Raw genomic sequence first — 18,899 nt, forward strand, 5'->3', positions numbered from 1 at the left:
GCTGCGGGGGTCCCGGTCCTGGTCCCGACCTCAGAGCCTCGTCCCGGTCGCGGTCCCGAGCCGTGGGGGCGCCGGTCCCGGCGATCCCGGTCCCTGTCCCGGTCCCCAGCCGCGGGGGTTCCAGTCCCTGTCCCAAGCCGCGGGGGTCCTGGTCCCGGTCATCCTGGTCCCGGCGGTCCTGGTTTCAGGCCCGGCCTGAGCTACGGGGGCGCCTGTCCTGGCTGTCCCGGTCCCTGTCCCGGTCCGAGCCGCGGGGGTCCCGGGCCCAGACATCTCGGTCCAGGTCCCGAGCTGCGGGGGCGCCAGACCCGGCTGTCCCGGTCCCCGTCCCGATCCGAGCCGCAGGGGTCCCGGTGGTCCTGGTTTCGGAACCAGCCTGAGCCGCGGGGGTGCCGGTCCCGGACCCGGTCCCGAGCCGCATGGGTCACGGTTCCGGGGGTCCCGGTCCAGGTCACAAGCCGCAGGGGTCCCGGCCACGGGGGTTTCGGTCCCGGTTCGAGCCGTCAGCCGCAAGGGTCACGGTCCCAGGGCTCCAGGTCTTGGTCTCGCTGCGAGATGCAGAGGGTCCTGAGCCGCAGGGGGTCCCAGTCCTGGTCCCTGATCCAAGCCGCGGGGGTCCCGGTTCCGGCCGTCCCAGTCCTGGTCCCCGTTCGAGCCGCGGGGGTCCCAGTCTCGGTCCCTGATCCAAGCCGCGGGGGTCCTGGCCCAGGGATCCCGGTCCCGGTCCCGAGCTGCGGGGGTCCCGGCCCCGGAGGTCACAGACCTGGTCCCGGTCCGAGCTGCGGGGGTCCCGGTCCCGAGGGTCCCGGTGGGTCTCTAGCCGCGGGGGTCAAGGTCCCGGGGGTGCCGGTCCCGGTCTTGAACCGCTAGGGTCCGTGTCCCCGGGGTCCCGGTCCCGAGCCACGGGGGTCCGGGACCCGGTTCGCTCCCGAGCCGCGGGGGTCAAGGGTCCCAGTGGTCCAAGTCCCAGTCCTGAGCTGCGAGAATCCCGGTCCCAGTCCCGGTCTCGGTCCGAGCCGGGGGGTCCCAGTCCCGGGGGTGCGGGTCCCGCTCCCGAGCCGCGGGGGTCCCGGTCCCCGGGGTCCCGGTTCGGTCCCGAGCCGCCGGGGTCCCGGTCCCGAGCCGCGGGGGTCACGGGTCCCAGTGGTCCAGGTCCCAGTCCTGAGCTGCGAGAATCCCGGTCCCGGTCCCGGTCCCGGTCCCGGTCCCGGTCCGAGCCGCGGGGGTCCCAGTCCCGGGGGTCCGGGTCCCAGTCTCGGTCCCCAGCCGCGGGGGTCCCGGTCCCGGTTCCTGGTCCGAGGCGCAGGGGTCCGGTCCCGGGGTCTTGGCCCCAGACCCGGTCCGAGCCGCGGGGGTCCCAGTTCCCAGTCCCGAGCCGCGGGGGTCACGGGCCACAGTTGTCCGGGTCCCAGTCCTGAGCTGCGAGAATCCCGGTCCCGGTCTCGGTCCGAGCCGCGGGGGTCCCAGTCCCGGGGGTCCGGGTCCCGGTCCCCAGCCGCGGGCGTCCCGGTCCCGGTTCCTGGTCCGAGGCGCAGGGGTCCGGTCCCGGGGTCTTGGCCCCCGACCCGGTCCGAGCCGCGGGGGTCCCAGTTCCCGATCCCGAGCCGCGGGGGTCCCGGTCGCGGTCTCGAGCCGCAGGGGGTCCCGGTCCGAGTCACGTGGGTCCCAGTCCCGGTCTCGAGCCGCAGGGGGTCCCGGTCCCAGGGGTCTAGGTCCCGGGCGGGTGCAGTACCCACCTTTGGTCAGGAGGTGGCAGCAGGTCCCCACCAGCCCTGTGCTGAGCACCGGCCGGGCGAGCACTGGGCCGGGTCTCAGCCCAGTTTACACCACCGGGCCCCGGGAGTGCTCGCTGCGGCTGCGGGGTTCCCTGCGCTTTGCCCTTTGCCCACTCGCAGCCGGCATTCACACTCATTGCCTCCGTATGCAAAAGCATCTACGTGCCTCAAGCATTTCAGTCCTTTGCGTATGATGCGCTCTGTTTCGCTGTGGGGAACGGGTGCATTTGCTCTGTTTGCATTTGGAAGCAGCTGTTAGTAACAGCACCTTTAAATTATTTTTTTACAAAAGAGAAGAGACTTTGCAAGACTGCACTTTCTGAGTAGGGAAAAACGAGCGGTGTAAATGTGTGGCTTAGGAGAAGCCCCCACTAGGTTTCCCCTTGCACCACTAAGCCATCACGAGCTCTTGTGTTCACAGCCGCTCCCTGCGACGGGAAAGTGAGCCGTTACCGGAGTGAAGGGGTGCAGAGCACGCGGCAGGGCTGAAAGGTGGGACAAGGGAGCGGGGTCTTTCCTTCACCTGCCTCCCTCCCTCCCCCCCACCCGCCGCCCGCCCCCCGCCCCCCGGCAGCGGGTACCCTCCGGCGAGGATTTGCTTTCCGCCGTGCCAGCCGCTCGCAGGGGCAGCTCGGTTGCTCTCGGCAGGGCGTCTGTAAGCAAGTGCAGCGCCTTGCAGGGCGGGGTCAGCGGCGGGCCGGGGGGCTGTGACACCGAGCGGCAGCTGCTCTCGGCCAGCAGCTTCGCCTCGGGACCGAGCCCCCCCCAGGCAGCCGCTGTGGGCACAGCCCGCACCCCGCGGGCGGCCCCCGCAGAGCCCCGGGGCCGGCAGGCTGAGGGGAGCCCGCGGCGGCACCGAGCCCCGGCCCGGCGCGGAACGGCAGCCCAGCCCCCGCCCGCCGCGGCTCTGAACGGGCGGCTGGTGCTTCTTCTCGTGGTGGTGCTTCTCACTTTGCCCTGGTAGCCATGTGGAGCGCACCACAAGAGCTGTGCTGCCCGCTTTCTGGGGCGAGATGCGGAACCGCGGCCTTTTGCACTTGTCCGCAGCCAAAATGCTGCGTAAGCCTGGTTTTGGCTAGCTAACGACTGTGAAGTTGTTCTCGAAGCAAGTGGTGGAGTCATAGTGTTACCGAAATCTCGGAATGAAGAACTTATCGACACCAATGTGATGTAGATAAGCAGACACTTCTTTATTGACGGTCGGGTGCGTGAGCGAGTCCTCTCACGATCAATGCATGCCAGGTCTCAAAATCAGACACCATATATAGAACTTATTCATACATATTAAGTATTCATACATAATCATAACATTTCCAGTAAATCATTAACATACTCTCCTCCTATATCCGATTCTGCGCAGTAGAGCTTAGAAAGGTCTAGAAATGGGTCTGGGGTACGATTTGGGTAGGTGGTATGTGAGTCGGTGGTCGCGATCTCCCCCTGCCGGAATTCCCTGCTACTAAAGTTCACGGTTTCTTGGCAGGTAACCACAAGCTGTTCCAGTCGACTCTTCCCAATTTCCATTAATCTCATATTCTGACATCTCAATACACTTTCTACATACAGAAGACTGGTCAGATACAAAGAAACCTTTCAAACCCTAAATTATTACCGAAGTTTCAACAATAATTCCAGCCCATTCTTCTGGCCTTGGTACAGGATGTACAGAGGGTCTCATAGCAGCTTTTACTGAGCAATTATAAGTTTCCTCAAAATATATTTTTATCCTTCTATATTTCTATTCTATAAAATAATTCTATAAAATCAAATAATCAATCAAATAAAGTCAATCAATCTTAACTTATTAACAAATCGATAACATTTCCCCCCTTTGAAAGTGTTGAAAATATTATTTCAATACTTTCACATTATTTACATATCATTTGTTTCAACATATTTTGGTGGTGGCTATACCTTGGTGGACTGGTTGATACTTCTCTCATAATCATATGATTGATTGCAGTTCTATTGGTAAACTGCTTCTTCAAACATGCATATACCAACATGATCATCAAAAAGACAACCGGTAACAAAAACAAAGTTTTGATTAGGGATTGTATCCAAGAGCTCAAGTGTTGCAGAATGGCTGTGTGATCACGGCCATGACTCCCTTAAAGATCTTTGTGAAACAAAGTTAGCGTAAGTTAGCTGAAGCAGGCCTTGCAGCTATGCTGAGGCATGCTGATAAGGAAGCTGAGAAAAACTGACCTTGTGCCTAATGTTGTAAATAACTTTGAGGAATTCGCGTAGACAAGAGAGAAAAAAAATATGTAGCTAGCTAACCGCAGAAACCGCAAGTAGGAGGACGTATGAAAATGTAACCCTTTAGAGCTTAGCCAATCAGCAGATGACTTGTAGGCATAATTAACTGGAACTGTATATAAGACATAATCGCGCCGTAATAAATCGAAGCTTGCTCTATCACTCATATTGAGTTTGCCTGCTTGACTTCCCTCGCCGTCAACACTCAAGTTCCATCCTAATTTGTTAAAAATTTTTCCAAGCCAATCTCTTCTGACATATCCTTTTGAATTGTTTCAGTTTCTTTTTCAGTTTTTCCTAATAGGTCTAGATCATGTTCCACATCCTGAGTGGCATTTGGAATGTGGATACAACAGTGCTCCAGTTCATCCTTGAGATATCCACATACTCCATGTTCTTTAAGTAGGAGCATATCTAGTGCCATTCTATTTTGTAAAGTCATTCTAGAGGTCGCCTGTAATTGTATGTTCAATTCCTTAAACCCCTTTTTAGTAATGTTTGCTAATTTTTCCACTTGACCAGTTAACTGATAGAGCCATGCTCTGTTTCTATATGATGCTATAGGATTTAAAAGTGATTCACGTGCCCAGCCAATTTTCACTCCTGTAGATGGTTCATTCCAAGTATCATCATTTGTCTCAGATCTCTTTGTTCGTTTCAGTTCTATATTCTCTAGGGATCCTCTAAACGGTGATTTCTTCCAAATCGGACACAATGTTGGCACGCCTAAAGTTATTTGTTTCACTTTACCATCTAATGGTAGCTGAGTGGTCCAGGTTCCATCTATTAATGCCCGAACTAAATGTCCTGGACTTCAAATAGTAGTTTTACTACAACTAAACAAAGTTCCTTTTCTAACTATAAAAGTGCTGGTTAAATTGAGAGTGTTCTTAAGACCTCGACAAAAACAACCATATGTTAAAACAGTGGCCTACAGAGGAATTCTTTGGATTACTAAGTCTGCATTACTGCAATCATACACTTTTTCACATTTCCACCATGGCACTATTTTATTTTCCTTCTCTCCCGATGAAGTTGACCTATCATTGACCCAGGGTAATACTGAAAAAACTTTTCCATCCCAGGTAAAACACCAAGAAGTTCTTGCCATGTACTGAAAATGGGAATATAAGGTCATAGACCATATAGAGTCCCATTGTGCTACTAATTGGGTACCTTGGCCCATTTTGTTACACTTCCATTTCATGATACTTCTGCTCACATTGGTTTTAAGTTGTTCATCATAAGAACACCATCCTAAGTGGAGATTTGGACCCCCAGGAAGAAGAACGCAAGCTATGGCACTAGGTCAGGATCCTGTTATAAAATCATAATTCAATAGTTTGGTTGTTTTTTTTTTTTACAATCTGTTTCTTTACCTGGCGACTTCCACTGTTTTCTAATAACCTTTACGTGTTCATACCATTGAGTCACTGGCCTTTGTTCACAGTAGGTGGTTTCATTTTTATGTTCCAGATTGGTCAGATTCATAGTTAAAATTCCCCATGGAATAGGTTCACCTACTGCCCTCGGTATTGGCAAACAAGCAGTGATCTGCGTGACATTTTGTAAATTGGCAAATTCTTTAATCAATCCTACCATCAAATTTTCCTCAGCCATTTGTTTGGGAATGTCAATCACTTGTTCTGTTTCTATTTGTCTTTTGTTCCTGTCCACCAAGCCGGCCCATGATCCCACCAACACTACCGACCAAAATAAAATCCAATATAAAAATTAGACATGTTTCAGTGTCAATTTTAAAGTCTCTGGGTCACGATTGACAATCTTCCATGGAATAGGTGCTTTCTTCACTCGAGTATAATGGATCCAAGCATCTGATTCTGCTATCCTGATAGCTGTAAAAGTGGTTAACAGTATCTGGAAAGGTCCTCTCCAGCACTCCTGCAAAGGTTCAGAGGCCCAGGTCTTCACATAGACATAGTCTCCTGGTTGGAAATCATGCACTGAATTTTCCAGGGGTAAAGGTCTATTCCAAATTACTACACTCCAAATCGCAGCCAAAGTTCTCCTTAGAGAAAGCAAATAGTTATATACATCCTGCTTTCCTTTTACATGTACGTTTGGATTTGGTTCTGGAGACTCATATGGTTTTCCATATAATAATTCATAAGGACTGAGTGAGGTTCCACTCTTTGGCTGTACCCTGATACGTAATAATGCCAATGGAAGTGCCTGAGGCCACTTTATAGACTGGTTTCTTGACAAATTTTACTTATTTGTCGTTTCAAAGTTTGATTCATCCTCTCCACTTTTCCACTAAATTGCGTTCTCCAAGACGCATGCAAATCCCAATTAATACCCAATGCTTTGCTAACACTTTGGACTACTTCAGCAACAAAGTGTGGACCTCTGTCAGAGGAAATTCCAATAGGAACTCCAAATATCAGAATTATTTCTTGTAATAACCACTTCACAACCTCCTTTTGCTTGTGTGGTGCGACAGGGAAGGGCTTCTGGCCATCCTGTAAAAGTATCAACCCCTACCAGGATGTACTGGTACCCATTCTGTCTATAGGTAACTCTGAAAAATCTACTTGCCAATCATCTCCAGGTTCTGTACCAGATTTCAGTCTACCCTTTTGAACCTTTTTCTTAATCACTGGATTATTTTTCAAACATACTTCACACTTTGAGTTACCATTTTAGCTATTCCCAACATCTTAACTGATATTACTTGCTTTCGTAAAGATGTTACTAAGGCTTCTGCTCCCCAGTGACATTCCTGATGTCTCGTTTGAATTCTCTCTCTCATCACAGGAGGTGGAATTACTACCTGTCCATTAGGAGTTACCCACCATCCCGCTAAGTTTTTCTTAGCATTTAATAACTGACCCAATTTGTCATCTTCCTCTGAATATCTCGGTTTTTCCCTAGGAAGGGTTACTGTTTTAGAAGGAATTATTGCCATTTGCGATGCTTGTTTCTTTGCTACCTTTTTTTTTTTTTTGCTGTTCTATCAGCTAAATTATTCCCAGCTATTATTTTTGTATTCCCAATCTGGTGTGCCTTACAGTGCATGATTGCTACTTGATCTGGCTTTTGAACTGCTTGCAATAATCATAAAATTTCTTTTTGATGCTTAATGTTTGATCCTTGAGAGGACAATAACCCCCTCTCTTTCCACAAAGCTCCATGGACATGCACTACCCCAAAGGCATATTTTGAATCAGTCCAAATATTTACTCTCTTTGCTTAGTTCTAAGGCTCGAATTAAAGCGATGAGTTCCGCCTTTTGGGCTGATGTGGTACTCACCAATGCTCCTGCTTCTATAACTGTGGTCTCTGTTGTTACCGCATATCCAGCGTATCGGACTCCTTGTTCCATGAAGCTGCTTCCATCAGTATACAATTCCCAGTCTGGTTGCTCCAGTGGTACATCCTTCAGATCCTCAGGACTGGAATAAACATACTCGATGGCAGCCAAGCAATCATGTTCCAGTCGTCCTTCTTCCTGTATGGAACTTAAAAACACTGCAGGATTTACCAGGTTAGTTGTCTTTAGAATCACATCATCTTGTTCAGTCAGTACTACCTGGTACTTCATCATTCGGCTGGGAGACAGCCAGTGTCCCCCCTTCTGTTCTAGGACAGTTATCACCATGTGTGGGACATAGACTGTTATTGTTCTTCCCAAAGTCCATTTCCGAGCTTCTTGTATGAGCATCACTGTTGCTGCCACTGCTCAAAGGCAGTTTGGCCACCCTCTACTCACTGTGTCCAGTTGTTTAGAGAAATATCCGACTGGTCATTTCCAGCTTCCTATCCTCTGGGTTAACACGCCCAGTGCAAGGTGTTGCCTTTCATGAACAAACAACTGGAAATCTTTGGTTGGATCCGGCAGTCCCAAGGCAGGTGCAGACATTAAGGCACGTTTCAACTCTACAAAAGCCTTTTGTTGTTGTGGGCCCCATGCAAAGGGAGGGTTCTTTTGGGCCTCGTACAGCGGTTTAGCTATTAGCCCATAGTTCATGATCCAAAGGCGACACCACCCAGTCATTCCCAAAAATGCTCCGAGTTCATGAATATTTCTCGGCTCAGGTATACCACAAATAGCTTCTTTGCGATCTTTTCCTAATTGTCGTTGTCCTTCTGAAATCTCAAAGCCCAGATATATCACAGTCTGGCAGGCTGTCTGGGCTTTCTTCCTGGACACTTTGTATCCATTTAGTCCCAGGAAATTCAAGAGGTCGATAGTCACCTGTATACAGGTAAGTCTTTCTTCTGTAGCAATCAATATGTCATCCACATATTGTAAAAGTAAATGCCCAGCTCTTGATTTATCCTGTTTCCACATTTCAAGTTCCTTGGCTAAGTGATTTCCAAAAATAGTTGGACTGTTTTTAAATCCTTGGGGTAATCTAGTCCATGTCAACTGCATCTTTCGCCCGGTTTGAGGATTTTCCCATTCAAAAGCAAACAGTTTTCTGCTTCCCTTTTCCAAAGGTATACAAAAGAAAGCAGCTTTTAAATCAAGCACTGTAAACCACTGATAAGTCTCCCTCAATGCTGTTAACAGTGTATAAGGGTTTGCTACTACAGGATAAATGTCCTTAACTATTTGATTTACTGCTCTCAAGTCTTGTACCAGTCTATATTCACCCAAAGGTTTTCTGGCTGGTAAAACAGGAGTATTATACTGTGATTCACATTCTTCCAAAATTTTATACTCCAAAAATTTATCACTCAATTTCTTCAATTCCTGTCTCACTTCTGATTTGATTGGATATTGTTTAATTCTCACTGTTCCTGCGCCTTCCTTCAAATCTATTTTAACCGGTTCTGCTAGTTTTGATTTACCAGGAATATTTGTTTCCCATACAGTAGGGATCACTGCCAAATCCACCTCCAGTGGAATTTCTTGATCCTTTACCTTTTCTTGTATCATCAGGATTTCTCCCGGTTTTGACTCAGGTATTTTCAAGAAAAGTTCTCCTTCGTCAAAAACAATCTGTGCATTTAATTTGGATAACAAGTCTCTTCCTAAGAAGGGTATCAGACATTCTGGTACACACAAAAATTCATGTGTAATTATCTTATTTCCAAATTTCAAATCCAGGGGTTGCAGGAATGGCCTGTTTTTGTTCCAATTTTTCCTTTACAGGTATTTAATAGAAAAAATGTTGCTCCTGTATCCACTCCCAATCTCACAATTTGAACAACACTTTTTTCCACTTTCTTATTATCAGAAGTTATAGCCATTACCAAATTATCTCTAATAGTTAGCTTACATTCATCCTGCCAATCCTTTCTTTGTCTTAAGGAAAAAAACCCAAATCCACATTTGGCATTTTATTCCATTTCCCTTCTCTTTTACAATACAGCATTAATTGCAGAATAGTGTTATAATTCAGTGTCCCATTCGTGGGCCACTTTTCCTGATCATCCAATATACACAAAGGCCACCAATTATTACAATACTCAAATTATTACAGTACTCAATCATCTGGCTCTTTTGCAGATCATCATATAAATTTCCCCAATGTGCCAATAAACATCCCAACAAAAAAATTTTCGGGATTTTATCATTTACAGCAAGATTACGCATGCTTTTACTTTTAAACAACCGAGTTAACTTAGTTGCCATGGTATAATCACTCACAGTACAATACACAATTATTCAACTCTGTCACTCCGATCCGCGGATCCACACTCCACACTCGCTTTTGTTCTCAATTACACATCTCACCCTTACAACCACACTCACACTTTCCCACAGTTACTTTAAACAAACATATAACACAATATTATACCTCTTAATTTTCTTCTTAATACACAAACTCACAAAAACAACAAAAAACCCCCAAAACTTCTTCTAACTTCTTGTTAGAGGCACTACCTTAGAGAACACTATAGCATGTAGTTTCTCTTGTTTCCACTTTTGTCCAACCCTGCAATAGCTTTCGCTTATGTCTTACGGGCAGGTGCCTAGGCTTCCTCTTCCACAAGGATCCTTATAGTCCAACCCTGCGCAGCTCTCACCGCGTCTGACAGGCAGACTTACTCAGTGAGACTCAAACCCACTGGTGGGTCTCCAACCCACTCCTTACCATACGCTTATTATAGTGGGACTCCTACCCACTTACTACAATTACAAGAAGAAGTGTCTTACCAAAATCCAGGGAACGTCGCAAAGAGCCTTACGGATCGGGGATCGATGGGTGTCCCCGAGAAATCCTCGGTGCCGGCTGGAACCGATCAGGTCCCCGACTCCTCCGGTCTCCTTCAGCGAGGTCCCATCTGGGTCGCCAAAACTGTTACCGAAACCTCGGAATGAAGAACTTATCGACACCAATGTGATGTAGATAAGCAGACACTTCTTTATTGACGGCCGGGTGCGTGAGTGAGTCCTCTCACGATCAATGCACGCCAGGTCTCAAAATCAGACACCATATATAGAACTTATTCATACATATTAAGTATTCATACATAATCATAATATTTCCAGTAAATCATTAACATACTCTCCTCCTATATCCGATTCTGCGCAGTAGAGCTTAGAAAGGTCTAGAAATGGGTCTGGGGTACGATTTGGGTAGGTGGTATGTGAGTCGGTGGTTGCGATCTCCCCCTGCCGGAATTACCTGCCACTAAAGTTCACGGTTTCTTGGCAGGTAACCACAAGCTGTTCCAGTCGACTCCTCCCAATTTCCATTAATCTCATATTCTGACATCTCAATACACTTTCTACATACAGAAGACTGGTCAGATACAAAGAAACCTTTCAAACCCTAAATTATTACCGAAGTTTCAACAATAATTCCAGCCCATTCTTCTGGCCTTGGTACAGGATGTACAGAGGGTCTCATAGCAGCTTTTACTGAGCAATTATAAGTTTCCTCAAAATATATTTTTATCCTTCTATATTTCTATTCTATAAAATAATTCTATAAAATCAAATAATCAATCAAATAAAGTAAATCAATCTTAACTTATTAACAAATCGATAACAATAGTATACTACCATGTGTGGGTGAGTGTCCCGCAACCCAGGGGAAAAGTGTCTGAGCTGCAGCAACTAGCAAACTAGTTGTCCGATACAACAGTTGAAGGGAAAGCCTCGCGCTTCCCCTGTTCCAGCCTTGCAGTCCTGCTACTGCTTGTTGTGTTTGGTGAGCATAAGGACCGCTGAGCTGGCTGGAATTGACTGAAATAAGGACTGGTTGAGCTGACCGAATAGCGAGTCTCCCCTAGAAAAAGACCATTACTATAGTTATACAGCAAACACCCTAAAAATCATTCTTCTTGTTTAAGTTTTATAAGAAACATATATATATATATATATAAGGAAATATTTAAAGAACTGTATAGATCTGTGCTAGAAAACCTAGGACATCTACTTACAGGTAGTAGAGTAGAACTCCTCCTTAGTGATTCAAAACAATCCATCCAAGACACAAGCTGAGGAAACACTTCTGCTGTTTTTGAGTCGGTTACTGTACTCTGTCAGCAGCACATTGCTGGAGACAGAAGAGAAGAATTAATGTCTTCTGGAAGAATACAGTGTCCAACAGAAACGCAAACCCAGCATCACTAAATTTGCACCCCAATCTAGAACGTTAACTGTGTCCTCAGCAGCATCAAAACAGGTTTGCAAATGCACGAAATTTATAACTATTGCATGTATTCTTGTGATGACGTAATGAAAATAAAAAGGCATGCCCAGTGACTAATGTTCACTCAGATTGAATACTTATTTCCATTGAATTTTAAACTCATTGGATGAAAAACTTGCTCAGCAACTTTTTTTTTTTCTGGAAAAGAGCCGTTTATCAAGTGTTGTGACCACTCCTTAAATGGTTTTCAGTTCATTGTTCCCCCTAAAGAGTTCTCCAGTTAAGCTCATTCTATTATGCAAGTGTGAAATATTTTTTTTCTTCCTAGCCTGAAGTTTTCTTTTAACCTAAACGTAGATAGCTTAAATTGATATCACCTAGGCTCTTTTATCTTTATGCTACTCTTTTCCAATAGCCATGATGTTTTGTTCGCCTCTCAGATGGGAAAAGTGTGTGGTTGTAGAATGGTAGTGCATTTTTTTCTGTGGGGCAAAAAACCAAGGGCGTATTGGAACCCTGCTGTGACAGGTCTGAACGTTAAAGCTTGATCTAAAAATAAAAGAGTTAACAGAATAGTGATTTGAATTTAAAAAAAAAAAAAGGGAAAGGCGGGAGGGTGGGGAGACACGGACACGACACACCAGAATACAGCAATATTATCCAGAAATCCTGCGTCTTTGCATCTCACGTACATTCTCATTGTTTCTTCGCTCCTTTCCTGTTTGCATAGGTGAAATGGATCAGCACTTCATCTGGCAAGCTGTTTTTCTTCCCGTCCTCCTGAAGGGGAGGCAACTCCCTGGTACTCTTGGACTTCTTTGTTTCAGCGACACCTTGATGGAGCAGACAGAGATAAGGAGCATTAGATGCGGGAGCTGGAGCAGTATCAGAAGACTGAAGCCTATAAATCTTTAGCAGGAAAGCACAGGACAGACTAAAGGCAAATCACACAGACAAGGTATTGAATGGGACAAAAATATGTGCCTGGAACAACACAAGATTCCCAGCTGGTTGTGCAGACTGACACTCGTTTACAGCCTTTGATGTAAAGGCTTGTTAAAACATGGATGCTCATCTCAGGGAGCTCATCTGTGGGTGTGAAATAGAACATTTTTCTTCCGGCAAATCCTAGTTTCATAAATACGACATACAGCAACCTACACCAGAAATAATAATTGTCATTATTTTGTCACAGCAGTGACCAAACCATTGTTAATTGTTCTCCATTGTTCTGGTATTGCTTGTTAAAGAAAATGTGTTTTGAATTCAGAAATTTAAAGTGCTAAAGCAGCTAAGTGGCAGAACCAGGCCCTGTCCCCAGTATAGCCCTAATCCAAGGCTGGTTTAACACCCAGTCCAGTTAATCACTGGGAGAACAGAGAAACAACAGATGATCACCTTGTGCACACAGGTGCTCACAGAAATGCAGGTGTTTCAAGAAAAAAAAATCAGTATATGTGAATAGGAATTGCTGTTCAAAGACTAAGTGTGCTTGAAGGAGTGTGTGAGTTAAAGCAGGCAGAAAGAAGATCACGATCCGAGGAGGAGCTTGGAACCGAGGCAGAGACTGGAAGCAAATAGATGAATCAACAGGGACAGGGTCAGGTGATGGATTTGCAGAATGGACAAGACCAAAGGAAACTTCTAAAAACTTTGGACGTTGACTAATGATTTGATAAGTGTATATAAGCTGTGCTGTATCCCTTTGCTCTCTGCCACTCGCTGGGGCGGTGGCCCAGCTCTGAGTGGCGATTAAAGCAAACCTAGTGGTACCCACGTCTGTGTAAATTTCTCCTTTAACACTATATGTGAAGCATATGACGGAAGTGCTGGTAATCCACCGGTGTTGTGACTGTTGACTGATGTCCCGTGTTAGAATAAATACAAGTACAATGGCTAACAGGCCTCACATGCATGAAGAACACGAGAACGGTGGTGCTGGGTCAATGGGTCTGTGCTTTTCTCTAGTGCTCTCCTTGCTACCACCTAGCACTCAGCTGGCAAGCTCATGGGCACAGCCAGGACCAGTCCAGCCTCTTGTTTTCCAGGGAGCCGATCACAACACATATGGGAAACAGACAGTAGACAAGACGTAGTTCTTCATATCCTTTCCGTTGTTTTGCTAGAGAATCTAAAGTTTGATAGACCTTATTTTGTTTGTATTTACATTGGCACTTCAGTGGGTCCAGACCAAATGGCCACTCTCTACCTGACTGCTGCAAAAATTGGTTTGAGCCCTCGGTTAGTAACCAGCCGTTGGTTAACTTTGTCTTTGAAATACAGCAACCTATGGTGGAATAGGAAACTGAGACAGTTAGGGACATCGGTTGTATTTACTCGAAGGAGGTGGAAAATTTTCTAGGGAAATTTTTTAATAGTGTTAGCATAAAAATCCTGTATGTGGCACATGAGTGACTGCTCTAGGCATATGACTTTTTAGAATTAGAAGCCATCCCTGCCTTAAGTGACACATTTAGAAAAAGTCTCTACGTGAATATTAAACTCACACAGCAAAGCTGCAGCTACCTGATAGCACAGTATTTTTCCTGGTTTGGAGGATTTTTTTATTCACCTAAAACTTTCCAACAGTCGTCACAGCTAGTTTATTCCCTGTATGACAAATAAGTAGTAAATGAAGGTGTTTTCATACAATGGAACAATCTGCATGCTTGCATTTTTTTCACAGCTGTTGCAAAGGTGTACTTGAAACCCTGAAGAACTTTTGCTTTTTATACTACTGAAAACCACACTACACAGCTTTTTGCAAATTTCCAGTCTGGAGAATCGCAGAGTAATTGTTCATTTGTTTCCGTGAAAGAAAAAACCCCAACACATCTTCCTTTAGAGGCAATATTTTGCTGCAGATTTTAGTTCTATCTTTTCTATTTCATCTACCTCTTCTCCAGCTCAGAAAGGTCTAGTTCTTTAGAAATTCTTTTCATTTGATGTGTTAGAATATCTCTGTGTAGTAGTCGAAAAGGAACTGGACCTGCCCTTTGTCTCACTAAATTCTCATTTCTATAATACATGCAGTTTTCCTTTACTTACTAAAGAAAAGTACCAAATCCCATACAGCTACCTGGGATCATGGATCAATCCGAATATGCGTGGCCCAGCACTACTTTTTGCAACTGATCTAATATTCTGTGCCAAATTCTATCATAACCCAGGAATGGAAATAATAGGGATGACATACTTTGCATATCTTCTCTGCAGGTTGTTACGACCCGCTGCAAGTATATAAGAAAAAATACAGGTAGTGGACATTTCTCAATAAACCTCTGACATCTGAAGAAGTCATTTTAATATCAGATTTATTCTCACCATACTTTCTGCATGGAAGACCAGAAGAATCTATGCTTTTAATACAATTTGTGCAGGAAAGCATTGGCAAAAATACTAGAGTACTTGTAATGTTTGTTCCTACACCAAACATGCTGAGGTGAGGCTTAAAAGCCCACCTGTGAATTCACATTTGCCGCAGTGCTGTTAGTAAAAGCTGTAACTATCCGTATTTTTTTGAGAATGCTTAAAATGAAACACAACCTAACTCTCAGTTATAGAACAGTGTAGCACAGCAAAGACGTTATCATCTAATTTTTTCATTATAAGATGTGGGTGCATAACCAGGAAGAACACTAACAATTATTTCTTAGTAAACCTTTCCAGCATAAAACTATTTAGTAGGGCAGTGCAAATCAGAACATACTCTGACTTTAACACGAAAGAACACTTCTGCTGTATAGGTAGACAAAAAAATTGACTTAGTGGGATATTTTCGTTCTCACAGTGCTGTTTCCTCTCCTTTCATTGTCAGTAATGCAGTGATTCTTGTGGGACATTAGGGTTAGCATAGATGTTAGGTTAGCTTTAGATGCTTTACATGTTAGAGATGTATTCCTCGTGATTCTGCTCCACGCACAAGAAAAAGCCCGGTTTGCCTTTGCCTGGAGCGGGACTCAGTATGTTTTCAAACAGTTTTCCGCAAGGATACGAACACTGCCCCACTATCGCTCACAATGCTCTGGCCACAGCCTTAGCACAGATCACCATTCCACCTGGCCTCACAGTCTATCGATACATCGATGGCATCCTCAGCAGGGCAGACGGGCCAGAAAGCATTACAGGTGCAATGAAAACCATTTGGGCAACACTAATCAAGTTGGGACTGGAAGTCCCAGAGTCAAAGTGCCAAGGGCCAGCACGAGAAGCTAAATTCCAAGGAGTCTGGTGGGTTGCAGGAGCTGCCTCTCTTCCACCAGACACACTGGAAAAGAAAGAATCTGGGCACAACCCATCCAGTACGCTGGAACTACAACAAGTTCAAGGGACTGTGAAGTACTGGCGTAACCATATTCCTGCCTTTTCCGTCATTGCTCGTCCCTGGTAGAATTTGTTATAAAAGGGAAAATCATGGCAGTGGACATCTCATCAGCTCTGTGGTACCGTCAAGTTCCCCTTCCTGCAGGAGCATAACAGGGCCTGGCCGCGGGGTCTCCACTCCGCTCCAGCCCCCGTTACTCCTGTCAGCACGTGCTGAGGTTGCAGGCTGCGCTGCTTAGGGAGCCGTGGCAGCACACATTTAGGATGGTGAATGCCAGCCATCCTGAAAGCGATAGCTGTCTCTTACCCTAAAAAGTTTCCTGTAATACTATGCTTCTCTGAGGTCCCACTTTTCTCGAATTGCCCCCACCCCAAAGCAATTTCCCCACAGGGTCCCTAAGCAAGGCAGTGGAGGAGTGGCTCTCTCAAACTCCCTCCCAGCCCTGCCCTGGCTGAAAGAAGGCAGAAAGAAGCCTTCAAATGAGGGAAGTTCTGGCTGCAAGAGAATACAAGCTGACCAGGTCTTGGGATCCACTGACATCAACAGAAATTTAGGTGAAAACTCCCCTTTGACATGAAACTCAACTCCCAACCCAAAAAACAGTTGTGATGGGAAACTATGGTGGGGGTGGGAAATCAGCGCTGAGGGCAGGAAGGCATCAGCAGGATGGGAAACCATTGAGTTGGGAAGTTGTTCTGTCATTAAAAGTCAAACTGTCACAACGCTGGCTGACGCAGGTGCTGGCATAATGATCGCCATGGAGATGGAACCCCAGAACACTGCCCCAACAAATGCCACACTGGCCAACTGCCGCAGCACAGAGCAGCACGCTCCTCGTGGTGCTCCTGCCCTTCGGGTAACCCCCAACCAGCTGTGCCGGCCAGCATCTCACCCCATCACCCCCCTTCGCTTCTGCCCACAGAGAGGTTCCCCCTCCAGCTGCCGACAGGACCAGAGGTGCCCAGCATGAGCTTCACCACCCTGACCATGCCGCCACCGGTCACTTCTGGTGTGCTGCCCTCTGTCCCGGGGCTGCTGATCACCGTTCGGCCTTCCCAGCTCCACATTGTCACCCACCAGCCCGCCCAGGCAACCTGGCAGGGGGTGCAGGGCCCCCTGGGGGACTCGGGGCAGGTCGTGCAGCTGCCACACGTGCTGCAGCTCCCCAGCGGTGTGCAGCTGCCCCCTCTGCCTGCTCCTTGTCCCCCTGCCTATGGCCAGGGACAGCAAGTGGTGATGGGGACACTTTGCCCCACCAGCCAGTGGGGCTGGGCCCATGGGACGTGGGCCAGGGACAGCCCCTCTACCCTACGGGCTGCACTGTGCTGAATGTCCCTGCCCATGCTGGGCCCCTGCCACCCCAACACCCTGCGGCTCAGCATTGCGTGCAGGTCTCCCCTGTGCTCCGCACCCATCCTGGCAGCGCCCAGAAGCTGTTGGAGGCCTTTAACAACGACGTGGTGGCCAGTGAGGATGGCGTCCCTGCTGCCACCCCCTGCCAGCCCGCCCTGGATATGCTCTCTGGCAGAAGCAGGATCAAGCACCAAGGTGAGGTCTGCAGGGTGGCAGAGCCCATAGGGGGTGACCTGCACCAAGGAAGGCTTGCATCACCCTGGGGGTGGCTTGGCTTCGTTTGCTTTTTCAGAAGTGGTGACCACCCCGCCAAGCCCAGAGAATCTCCTGGACCTGCCCGAGCTGGGGCCAGATGCCTTCAACGAGGCCTTCCCTGAGCTGGCAGAGGACAATCTGCAGTTTCAGGATGAGCATTTGTCCACCGTGGACAGCAGCGACCCGCTCGCCTGGCTCGACAGCATCCTGGAGCTCCCTGAAGTTCTCAGCGGCTCCTGCTTGACCACCCTCCTCAACAAGCTCCCAGAGCTCTCACAGTATGTGGCAAAGGGTGGCTGCTCTAAGGAGCAATCGCTGGCGGCAGGGCTGGGGGACAGCGAGGACACCAACCATGGCGTCCCTGATGTCCCTGTCTTGACCACCACCTACAACAGGATCCCTGACCTCTTAGAGTGCATGATGGAGGGCAACTGTCCCAAGGACCAAGTGGTGGCCGCAATGCAGGAGGACACCAACCCCTCCTGGCAGAGGGTGGCAACATCCCCCCTGCTGGACGCCAAAGGCAAGCAGGGTGGGCTGGCAGCGGTCTTCCCCACCCGGCTGCCAGAGAGCCCCATGGAGCCCTCTCAGGAGGGTCCTATGGACACTTCAGAGGAGAGCCCCTTGAAGGGATGCTCAGAGGGTGCCCACAAGGGTCTCCCAGAGGGTCCTCAGCAGATCCTGCTGAATAGTCCCCTGGCCAGCCCCCCGACTGCACCCCAGCATCATCTGCCCCGCATGGCCCAGCTGGTGGAGGAGGTGCTGCGGAGGCAGCCCCCGGTCATTTTGACCCGCTTGCCACCACCACCGGGCATCTTCTCCTGCCGGGTGGTGCCCAGATCAGGCAAGGCTGCTGGTAAACAGGCCAAGCGCCCCACATTGGCTGACACCCTCGGGATGCCAGAGATGTCCCCATGGGGCAGCATGCCACCCAAGAAGAGGAAGAAGATGGTGGTGTGCCCGGTGGCAAAAAGCTCCAAAACCCTCTGGGAGGGGAAGCCACACAGGGATGCCACGGCAGTGGGCTGTAGTGGGGAGCAGGGGGGCAGCAGCAAGCAGAGGCCATCCAATAGCGACTACGTGCCCAGCAAGCGAGCCAGAACCCTGAGGAACACTGGGAGACAAGGTGCTCCACGCTGCTCCAGTCACCGTTGATATATTGATAGAGAAGGTGTGGAGCACAGATCCCTCTGACGTGTGACCTGCACCCACCCACTGCAGCCCCAGCCCTCTACCAGATCTGTCTTTCTTAATTCATTAAAGGTTTGATGTTCCTTGCACAGTGCCTCTGCCTGCGGTCATTCACGCAGCGGGAGATGAGGGTTAATGCAGCCCCTGCCACATGCAGAGATCTGA

The sequence above is a fragment of the Falco biarmicus genome, chromosome 11 (assembly GCF_023638135.1).
Source record: "Falco biarmicus isolate bFalBia1 chromosome 11, bFalBia1.pri, whole genome shotgun sequence".
Taxonomy (NCBI): domain Eukaryota; kingdom Metazoa; phylum Chordata; class Aves; order Falconiformes; family Falconidae; genus Falco; species Falco biarmicus.